We start from the raw sequence: 11556 nt of genomic DNA on the forward strand, positions 1-11556 counted from the left end.
CACTTTTACCCTCTGCCTTGATCAGTCATTGGAAGTGGGCAATCCCCTGGAATGTGTGCCCGCGGGTGAGGCAACTCCCAATGGGGCTGAGTGCTGGAGGCTGTCTACTGACATCACTCCCAGAACCGAGGGCAACAAATCCTCCCTTGCATCTCTATGCCCAGCCCAGCCACTCAAGCTTGCTTGCTTTCTTTCTTTTTTTTTTTTTTTTTTTTTTTTTTTTTTTTTTTAGGTATGGAATGCTTTACGAATTATGTGTCATCCTTGTGCAGGGGCCACGCTAATCTCTGTATCATTCCAATTTTAGCAAATGTGCTGTCAAAGCGAGCACCCCCTGAGCTTTTTAAAGTTTTCCTCCACCACCTTCCAGAAGTGTCCCCCACTTCTACACCAGCGAGTCAGCTGTCTTCTGAACCCCCAGTGGAAGTGGTGGGTGTCATCAGTGGAACACAAAGTCAAAGTGGACAGGGTGTTCAGAATAACAACTAAAATATCCCCTTAAATGTATTCCCAGTAATATTCTTGAAAAATTTTATGTCCATCAGCTTTATTGGAAATCATAGAGAAACAGGCTATGAATCCATAAATGCCATTCTCGGGAAAAGCGGACTTTCTTATTTCTATCAGAACAACACCCAGATTTTTTGATAGAATGGTGAGATCTAAGATATATAATGTATATAAGATATAAAATGTTTTATATAAAAAAGATACAATGAGAGTTAAGGTACAAAATGTCACTAGTTATTAGTGCAATAGCACAAGAGCAAGAGATTTTGAGTCTACAAACCTAGGTTCAGTTCCCCACCTGCCACTTACTCCGGACAATCCCTTTACCCTCCCAATGTGTTTGCTCATCTGTGAGATGGGACTATGATACTCTACCCCCCTCACAGTGTTCTCACAGAATCAGAAGAAATGATAGATGTGAACCAGTGATGGAATCTGGAAAGTTCTCAAAAAATATTTTTTGTCTATGTCTTCTGTAACACCACCTTCATCACTATCTTGAAATTCAATTCAAATATTTAATTGCTTCAGTTCTGTTTTTTAGTTCTTCTCTGGTCTTACCAAGTATATCATCAATATTTCGTCATACACAGAACACGTATTTTAAAAGATTTTTATTTGCTCTTGGTCTTCCTATGCACATAAATATACATGCACACATGTATATGTACATGCAAATACCAGCCCCATATGATATTTCCTTCCCAAGACAAGTATCCCAGAGAATACATAGGCATTGATAGTCACAACTGTTGACAAAGGATGTTGGAGAAAATATCAGTGAACACTCAAAGCCCTACCTCTTCATAGTCTTGCCCCCATTGACATCACATGAGGTCTCACCAAACTCTAGGAGCCCACTGAATGGCCTAGCATACTGAGGTTTTGTCCTACCATGTTTTCCTGAGCTATAAGTGGCCAGATATACTACAGTAAGATCTAGAGCTTAACTCTATTCTGTCTTGTGTCTCAGTTGGCACACCTGTTCTGTCAATGAGTCGTTTTCCTTTCTGTATTTCTTCTTCATTCTCTCTTTTAGACTATCTCTTCACTCCATGAATGCACATAATAATATATATCACTTGTTTCTTGGGTTGCATATGCCAAGGGGAAGAGAGCACCATAATAATAGCATAACCAGCGTGACTCAGGCTCTGCCCACTTCTATTTAATCTGTCAAAATCTCCATTTATCATGAAAAGTCCCGCATAACCGGTTATGGAAGTTCTTAGAAAGTGCTTTCACACTGCTGTATTTCCCAGCCCTCTCAGCTACTATGGGGCCCCTTCATTTTCTTTCTCTTCTGCTCTAAGTCTGTAAAGCTCTGTGAAGGTGTCTTGGCTCTGCTCGTGAATGCCTGGTGAAGTCCTTCTGGGACTAACAGGGGGTGGAAGTCAGTGAGGCTGCAGTCCAACCTCAGGAGAAGTGCTTCCCCACCACCTGTTACCGAAACAGGACTGTCTTCTCCTCCTCAGTCTAGCCCTCTTTCAATTTCATGTCCTTCATTGTTTCTTTTAGCTGCAGTCCCCTCTCCCTTCTCCTTAGCAATCAGGGGCAGGACCTGCCGTGGGAGGGATTGGCCCTGGACAGCTGTCTGAGTTTCAAACTCCATCCACTTCAACGAACCAACCTCCTCACAGACACCTGTGGCACCATCAGTGGGCCGGGCATGCTCACCTGGGCTCTGGCTTCCCTCACGAGAACCCTGGGTCCTTGCTGCCTCACGTGCCCACCCCGTCAACAAACATTTGTTGAGTAACCACACAGGCAGGCCCAGCGTCAGACAGTGCGTAAACCTGAGCATCTCTGTCTCAAAGTGATTCAATAACTTACTCAGAAAGAGATCCCTCTCAACGGGAACATCTGGAATGTTTCAATAAAAGAAGTGTCCTCTCAGCTGGTTCTTAAAGGTTTGGTGGAATTTTAATTCCTATGTATGATTCTTAGTACAAAAGTAATACATTTTCATTGTGGAGATTTTAAAAATACAGAAAAGCACAAACATGCAAATTAAAAAAAAAAAAGCCCACAAATCCCACCACCTCAATATAAAAACACCATCAACATTTTGGTGCACATCCTTATAAACATTTGTCTACTAATCACCACATCTAAAAGAACAATTGGGACTCTACCGTTTAGACACCTGCATTTTTATAAATGACATTGCATTTAATCCTCACAATAGCCCTGCAAAGTAGGGAGTGTTATCAATCCCATTTTATAAGAATAGCTTGAGGGACAGAGAGTTTAACTTATCCAAGTCACATGACAGAGCCAAAATGCACGTCCCAAATGTCTTTCTCCAGAGTGCATGCTTAGCTTCCTCCAGCTGCCCCCCAGCCCATGAGCTGGGCCATGCAGATGGCAGGGCATGGAGAGAAAAGGTAGGAATCCCTGCGAGGGACTGGTCTTAAAGAAATACATGCAGCCTGATTCCAGCATCCAGACCCCAGCTGTGCGCTGTCCCACAGACAAGGAAATGCAACCCTGTAGAAAACAGAAGAGGGACTTTGAGACAAAGAAGGAACAGTGGGCATATTTCTTCTTGGGACTGTTGGGATCCTTGATTGGGATTTGGTGACTGCTTCTATCTAGGGCGTAAAGGATGGGGAGAAATTTTTAAATGACTAATTTTCCAGCCTGGGTAGTTGGAAGAAGGCTGGTCCCATAAATAATACCAGTTTTATAGCCTGCTCAATAATACACATAACCTCTACTAGGCAAAAACTATTCCCTCAGTTTAGACTCACCCCTAACTCAGGACTCATGTACCGTGTGTTCCGGGGAGGTCTCATCAAATCTATAATCCATGTCACTGAGGAGAGCTGGCCCTGGCTAAAAATCTCACGGGAGCCAGCATGGAGGCTGGAGCACCTCATTTGTGCAAGCCCGGGCTTACGCACACTGTGTTTTCCCACAGTGGCTTCTCTGTAACCAGCAGGGCATCTGGAACAGGCACCAGGCTAAGATGCGGTCGAGCAGGATGGACCCCTCCCCCCTCCACACCAAGTGGACTTCAGTTCTGCCCGAGCAGGGATGGGAACAACAAGTTTTGCCAAAAGAAAAGAAGAAATCAAAACATAAAATGTACTTCTTCCCTGGGCTGCATGTTCCTGGCTTGACTTATATCACTTAGGTAACAGTGATATTAATTTTTAGAACAGCACAGAGGGTTTCCGGCAAGGCCAGAAATGCCAGCCTGGGATTAGGTCCCCTAGAGTTCTGACACCAAAAGCAAGGGAAGGAACATGGCTGTGTGGGAGTCAGGAATGTCTCTTCTGATTCCAGCGTCCAGACCCTAGCCGCACCCTGCCCCACAGACGAGGAAATGCAACCCTGTGCACACCGGTGGAAGGGGGACTTTGAGATAAAGAAAGAACAGTGGGCACATTTCTTCTTGGGACTGTTGGGATCCTTGAACCCTTTGCAGGTCTGGCTGACAGTTCATCTTTGATGGAGAAAACAGTGATTCACTGGACGAAGAGTTCCGGTTCAACTACTGGCTGAATACACAGCACCCAACTAAACCATCCATATCCCCCGAACCCAAGATAATTTGTTTTGTTTATTTTTTTTTTTTAAGATTTTATTTATTTACTTGACAGAGAGACAGCCAGCGAGAGAGGGAACACAGGCAGGGGGAGTGGGAGAGGAAGAAGCAGGCTCCCAGCAGAGGAGCCTGATGTGGGGCTCGATCCCAGGACTCTGGGATCACACCCTGAGCTGAAGGCAGATGCTTAATGACTGAGCCACCCAGGCGCCCCTTGTTTATTTTTTCTATCACATTTTCTAAAGCTTGCCACTTTCCAGAAATTCACCCTCAGGGAGTTAATTTTTACATAATTGTTTAACTTTCTTTCTTTCTTTCTTTCTTTCTTTCTTTCTTTCTTTCTTTCTTTCTTTCTTCTTTTTTTAAAATTAAAGCTGCTCTCCATTTCTGGATGACATTTGATGACCTGCATGAGTAGAAAAGATTAACTTTGCCCTCTTTGACTCTGAAAACTTGGCAACAGAGTCAAATTCTCTCCAGGTCTCTCTAGTGTGAAACTTCCTGTAATCCTTTTCCCTAACACATACCACAAATCACTCACACAGATGCTTCAGAGAGAAGGCCAGGCCCTTACAAATATCCTACAGAGAGCCTTCTTCGGTCCTGTTTCTTCTAAATTTTTTCAGTTTCTGAGCTTTGCTCTTTCCTCTACATTTTATCCCACTGAATCAATCCAGTGTGTCCTCTACTATGTATTGGGACAGATAGTGCCCAATAAATATTGATAGATGGAGTAATTTGAATCAATCCCTACCCGTCTTTTCCTTTTTCATTCTTTTTCTTTGTCTTTACCACTGATTCCATATTCGATGGGCTTCCAACTGGGCTTTATCCCTGCTCACTGAGACTGAGCAAGTCGCCCCTTACCTATACCAGTGTCTATCACTACTTTAATCAAAAATTTCTTTAAAAAAAAAGATTTTATTTATTTATTGGTCAGAGAGAGAGTGAAAGAGCACAAACAGGGGAGCATCAGACAGAGGGAGAAGCAGGTTCCCCCCTGAGCAGGGAGCCCCATGTGGGACTTGATCCCAGGACCCTGGGATCATGACCTGAGCCAAAGGCAGATGCTTAACCGACTGAGCCACCCAGGCATCCATCATTATCAAAATGTTCTTAACAAAACAAACTTCGTTGCACCCACACCAATGAAAGCCCATTTTCCTTTTGACATTCAATAGTAAATCATCATTGACTACCTACCCTGTTCCGGGCATCATTCTAACAAAACAGATAAAATCCCAAATCCAAAGGAGCTTACATTCTAGTAGCAGGAAACCAACAATAAGCAAATAGATAAACCAATAAATAATATGCTCAGAAGAAAAATAAAGCAGAGTCAAGGGCCAGAGTGACGGGGGTTGGCTAGGTCTTTTCCGAGCCTTAGTAAAGATCATCACTTGTCCTCATATTTATCAAAAGCCTAAGCCTCTCACTCCTTTGGCGGCAGGCACGGGCGCTCTGAGATAGCGGAGCCACATCTATTTCTGCCAACCAACCTTCAAATGGCAAGAGCAACAATGTCCACTTTATAAGGATTGAATGAAGTAGGTGATCCTTGTAAAGTGCTTAATGCAGTGTCTGGTACACAAAGCGTAAGCAGAAAAGGGCAGCCAGAAAAAAATGGGAAGGAGCGGGAGCCGCCTTTGGCAAAGTCCATCTCATTTGCACTAATTTTAGCTTGCTCTCCATATTATTTGTGCTTCCTCCAGGCAGCCCATAGCTTTATGAGCAATTGACCCTTGAACTGAGAAGCTGCTCCAGATAAAGACCTCAGCTGAAAGTGACATGATAAATAAATGGCACGGTTTAGAGAGGACTGCAGGCTGAACTTGACAGTAGCTGGTTTGTCTCACTTTCCTCTCTGGGGCTTCTCTTCACCCTCTGGAACTCACTAGTCATCTGACATACGGGCAAACCTGGAAGTGAGGGAGGTAAAACCTCACAGGGCAACTTGGATCATGGGCACGGGAGCCAATACATAAGCTACTCTACTTCTGGTCTTAAGGCAAAAGAGTCTGAGGCTTATTCTACAGTTTCTCAGAGACTTCCCGCAAAAGGACGGAGCCTCAGCCACCCACGGCAGTGACCAGCTCAATGATACATCCTGTCTTTCCCTCTTTCCCTGTTCTGTCTCGTGGTCCCAACGCAACACCTGTTCACTGGAATCATTTCCCAAAATAATTATCTTTACAAGACCCTCAATTCAGGAAGAGCTCCACTAAGACAGGCATACTATCCATGCAGTGGTCTTTCCTTTCAGAATCTACCTCCTAATATCATACATATTAGATATATATTGTATATATATGAAATTACCCATGATCTCTTCTCTTCTTCATAGCTTCTTCAAGTTAGAGAGTCTCCATTATCAGATTAACCCACAGTTTCTCTATCAAGGATCTCTTAAACTGCCCTTCCAGCATATATTTGGATCCAGCTTGGCCAAGCTGATCATTACTGTTTTGTATATGTAAGCAAAACCCCAGAAGCATATCACTTGCTATAGAAATTCTCTTTGGGGGTGCCTGGGTGGCTCAGTCGTTAAGCGTCTGCCTTCAGCTCAGGGAGTGATCCCGAGGTCCTGGGATCGAGCCCCACGTCAGGCTCCTCCGCTAGAAGCCTGCTTCTTCCTCTCCCACTCCCCCTGCTTGTGTTCCCTCTCTCGCTGGCTGTCTTTCTCTCCGTCAAATAAATAAATAAAATCTTAAAAAAAAAGAAAAGAAAAAGAAATTCTCTTTGATCCAAAATGTTTACATTGCTTCTTCTAGAGAAGACAAGATTTCAAGTTGGAAAACTCATTTGGAAGGTTGCAATGAACTTCTGTATTTTAGGGTGCAGACTATCCCTTAATTCTTGAAGCAACATTTTGATGACCATTTGATGAATATATATATATACACACATATGCAAATGCTTCAGACTGAGATGTAAAATATTCTGTTTGGGTATATCAGTTGAGAATAACTAGCAAAATTATTGGCCTGCAGCATTAGGGTTTTTTTTCCCCTAAATCTAGATTTAAGCTGTCTTATAACTAAACGTTTTTATTTGCCCTTGGGAAGAAGCAAAAAGACAACAGCCCAGAAAAGCAACAAGATGGCAAGGAGTGACCAGCAGAAGTGGAGCCCTGTCCCAGGGCCAGAGACTATCAGATTGCCTGGTTAGAATGGGAGGGTTTGGGAAACAGCTTCCTTAAGGTTCCAAAAAAATTACTTGAGGATGAAACTCTAAAAAAAATGCTGAGCTTCTTTTTTTTTTTTTTTAAGATTTTATTTATTTATTTGACAGAGATAGAGACAGCCAGCGAGAGAGGGAACACAAGCAGGGGGAGTGGGAGAGGAAGAAGCAGGCTCATACCGGAAGAGCCTGATGTGGGGCTCGATCCCAGAACGCCGGGATCACGCCCTGAGCCGAAGGCAGACGCCCAACTGCTGTGCCACCCAGGCGCCCCAAAAATGCTGAACTTCTTGATGGCAGCATAGAGACCTAGATTCTTGTTATTTGGGCATTAATGTCTTCTAAATGTGGAAAGACAGAAATATCTTGATTACCCATGATCCCCAGCACTCCTATACCCCTTTCTTTTCCCTTCCTCATGTGGACAAGAGAAATCAAGGATTTACTAACTCAGAGCATGTTGTACCATGTCTTAAGCTTTATAGGTATTTGTTGAGTATTTATTGAGTGAATGGATGAAATAGACCAGCCTCTATCAGCAAATACAAAACGATCTGAATATTAAGTAAGAAAGCATAAAAAAAGAGAAAAGGGGAGTTTTGTTCAACTACTACTCAATTTCCTTTCTAGCATTTCTCAGTAGGCTCTGATAACCATTAGTTCTTTGGTATGAAAATAAATGATGGAGTGTGGAGGGAGAATATATGTGTTAAATATGTTTGGGAATACTGGTTAAATAAGTAAAAAGGGCTTTAGGTTTTTTTTTCAGTATAGGAATTCTCAGCTTTTAGAACACTAACATATACTACAAGAGTATATACTATGTTCTGTTTCTGTATGTACGGTTGACCCTTGAACAACAAGATTTAAACTGCATGGGTCCACTTATATGCAGATTTTTTCAATAAATACAGTACAGTACTGCAAATGTATTTTCTCTTCCCTATGATTTTCTTGATAACATTTTCTTTTCTCTAGCTGACTTCCTTGTAAGAATATCGTACATAATACATATAACATACAAAAGATGTGTTAATCGACACTTTATGGTATCAGTAAGGCTTCCGGTCAACAGTAGGCTATTAGAAGTGAAGCTTTTGGGAGTCAAAACTTATATGTGGATTTTAGACCACACAGGTCAGCACCCCTAACCCTGCATACTATCTTGCAAGATGCTTCTTCAGTATTTAATCATGACCTTTTTTAGAAAAGCATCTTGCAAGATAGTATTTCTTGGGGATACAGTTCCCTGGAACACACTTTGGGAAACACTGGTTCAGTATCATCCTGATTTCTTTTTGGCTTTTGATTCATACTGTGTTTTCCTGGCCCTTAGACAAAGATCATTCTGTATTCATTCTCCTCACAAATCTTCTTACGTAACTGGAAATCACTGAGTGTTCCCAAATATCCTCCTTTCTTCTGCACCCCAACTTTGAAGTTTAATTTAGGCCTGGACCTCCAAGAGGGAGGTCTTCTCAGACATCTTAATGACTTTCTAAGAGTCTTACAGAGTCCCTTAATTTTAAACCATAACCTATAAAACAAGTTATCTACCCACTCATGCATCAAAAAATATATATGAAGAACTTTTTATCCACAAAGCACCTTGGAGATAAATAGTTATATAACACAGATCCTACCTTAAGGAGTATATAATTCAATGATAACTGTAACTTCAAATTAAAAGGCTTGGGAATGATATAAACCTGATTTTGTGGTCTTGGGCAAGTTACTTAACATTTCTATTGGTACCACACCTGTAAAATAGACATAATTATATCTACTTTCCATCTTTGTCATGTTGACCAAATGCAGTGAAGTACACAAAACTATCTAGCCTAGTGCACATTCTGGCACTAGAAATTTAATAGCGTTAATAGTAAGAGAACCCCTTAGGGTCTACACAGCAGCATTACCCAGAAACACGACTTGTCCTCAACTGCTTCATTGGAACCTCCAGAAGCTCCCCAAATCACTGAACGACAAGCATGCACTGGGGAAGCGCTACCACTTGTACCACCAGACACCCTCCACCCCGTTGCATTGCTTGCTAGCTAAGGCAATAGTGAACCAAAGAGGAGGTTGCCTTAGCCAAGACTGGCTGGTTGGTCTCTCCAGTCCACTAGCCTGGCCCAGCCTTTGTGGTCTGGTCTGGTTCTCACAGTTATTTACAACAAATTTTCACAGTATTAGTAGGGCATTTTTTGTCTTTATCTGCTTTTGACAAATGAGTAATCTTAGGCTCTGAAAAAATAAATGCCTTGGCCCAGATCACCCTGCTAATAAGTGGCAAAGCTAAGATGACTCTATTTCGTGAGGTCAATAGCACATAAATAACAAGAGAAAAGGTGGAAGGTTAAGAGGCTGTTGCTTTAATCCAGGCAAGGGGTGGGCCATTGCTAGAATGGAATGGAGAAGAAAGGAAATAATGAAAAACTAAAGTCGACATTTTCGACAGCAGAAAAACCTGGGAATCTTGCAGTATCTGTGAACTTCCAGTCTTTCCCCAAACCACTTCCTCCCTTATCCTCAAAAGGAAAGCACATCCTAGCTAACAGAGACACACGCAGACATCTATGCTTGATTTCAGCCTTCCACTGCCAAATAAGAATGTTAGTTATATTGATTTTTACACAGTCCCTGCCTTCAAAGAGTTAAAAATCAGAAGGGGAAATGAGAGAGACCACAGATAGGACATAAAGTCAAAGGTTCTGTCACACACAATCTGGTTACCTAGATTCCAAGGTTAGTCCTGCCATTAGTTATATGACCTTGAGTAAATGGCAGAACTTCCACTGGATGATCACATTGTCTTCACTCATCACTCATTCATTCATATATTCAATAAATATTTTTTGGTTGCTTACCAGGTGCCAACACAACAGTAGGTACCAGGAATACAAATGTCCCTCAACCCAAGGAGGTTGGTGGCAAACAACCAGACAATTCCAATTCAACAGATTCCTCTTCCTCACCCCCATGACCGGTCAGTCACCAACTCCTAACCATTTTACCTCCAGAATATATCCTGAATCCACTCATGTTTCAGCCCCTCTCCACTACCATCCTGGTCGAAGCCAGGGCTCATGAGTTCAGGCTTGACTAACTCCATCGCCCAAGCAGAAGCCTGATGAGCCAGACAGAGGAGGGTCAACTGTGGTTAGCCACCATTCCTCGGAGCCCTGCCTGCTGCAGGAGTGAGACCACGTCTTCTGGGCAACCGGCACCTTGTGTGCAAAGGCGAGGAGGCCAAGAGCCTTAAGAAGGACATCCTTCGATGCTTGAACATGATATTAGCATTCCAAAGAAACCACAGATTATTAAAAATCACATCATGCGCGTAATTGTTTCAAAGGGAGAGGAAGTGAGAAGCCAGAGAGTTTAAGTATCACAATAACCAAGTTATGTTTCCTGCAGGAATTTTAATAATAAAAATGTTTTTAATAGCTTTAAGTGTTTAGCTGTACAACCAGTACATCAGTATGTAAATCCAGGCTTTGATGATTCTGGCTTTTCTGCTCAGGAGGAATAGCTGTTCTTTTGTCTATCATATCATAGCTTTTTATCCTTCTTTTGAACGGAAAACAAAACAAAAAAACCTCTCAAACAAAGCACATCACCTCCCCACATACAAACCCAGTTCCCCAGCAGAAAAGAAAACTTGCCTCGGTTTCCTGGTCTGTAAAATGAGGATAGGTAATAAGATCCAAGTCAAGGAGTTATAAATAGAGTTGCATTGGTGAATATTTGTAACGTGCCTGGAGCTGTGTCCAGCATACAGTGTGTGCTGCGTAAGTGGTGTTAAATTAAATTAATTACTAGATAAATAAGTCATATTATATCTAATTCCTGTTACGAAAACACGTGATGTGGGAGAACTATGTCAGAAGAAAAAATTAAATAAAATGAAAGGGAAAGGGTAGGAAATGAGTCTATCCCAGCACAGCATGTAAGCTATATAAAAGAGGAGGTCAGAAAGCGAGTCCCTCTAGAAATAAAGTATATTAGACCAAATATGCATATTCCTGAATAAGCGTGTTATGTGCACGATACATATATCTACAGACATCTACACGCATCAGTATATAACTCCTAGCTGACCTACTTCAAGACCAGAGTCTGAATCGGAGGCAAAAATGAGAAATTCATTAATTGTGCCCTACTTCTCTCTATAATAACACACAAGAGGTTACAAACCTCAAATTGGGTCCAGTCCCAGAATTTGGTCAGTAAATTGAAAACAATAAGAACATAAAATGACTGAGATTCTCCATCTGCAGAAATAAAGCACTCCGGAGATGTTGTAAATG

At 42.1% G+C, this 11556-nt stretch overlaps 1 non-coding gene across 1 annotated transcript; it reads right to left on the reverse strand.

Annotated features, from left to right (window-relative positions):
* Nucleotides 1–228: 228 nt before the first annotated feature.
* On the reverse strand, nt 229–331 carry LOC121102983. Its single transcript, XR_005835136.1, has one exon. It is a non-coding gene; the product is annotated as a U6 spliceosomal RNA (small nuclear RNA).
* Nucleotides 332–11556: the final 11225 nt, after the last annotated feature.

The sequence above is a fragment of the Ursus maritimus genome, unplaced genomic scaffold (genome assembly GCF_017311325.1).
Source record: "Ursus maritimus isolate PB19 unplaced genomic scaffold, ASM1731132v1 scaffold_16, whole genome shotgun sequence".
NCBI classification, from domain to species: domain Eukaryota; kingdom Metazoa; phylum Chordata; class Mammalia; order Carnivora; family Ursidae; genus Ursus; species Ursus maritimus.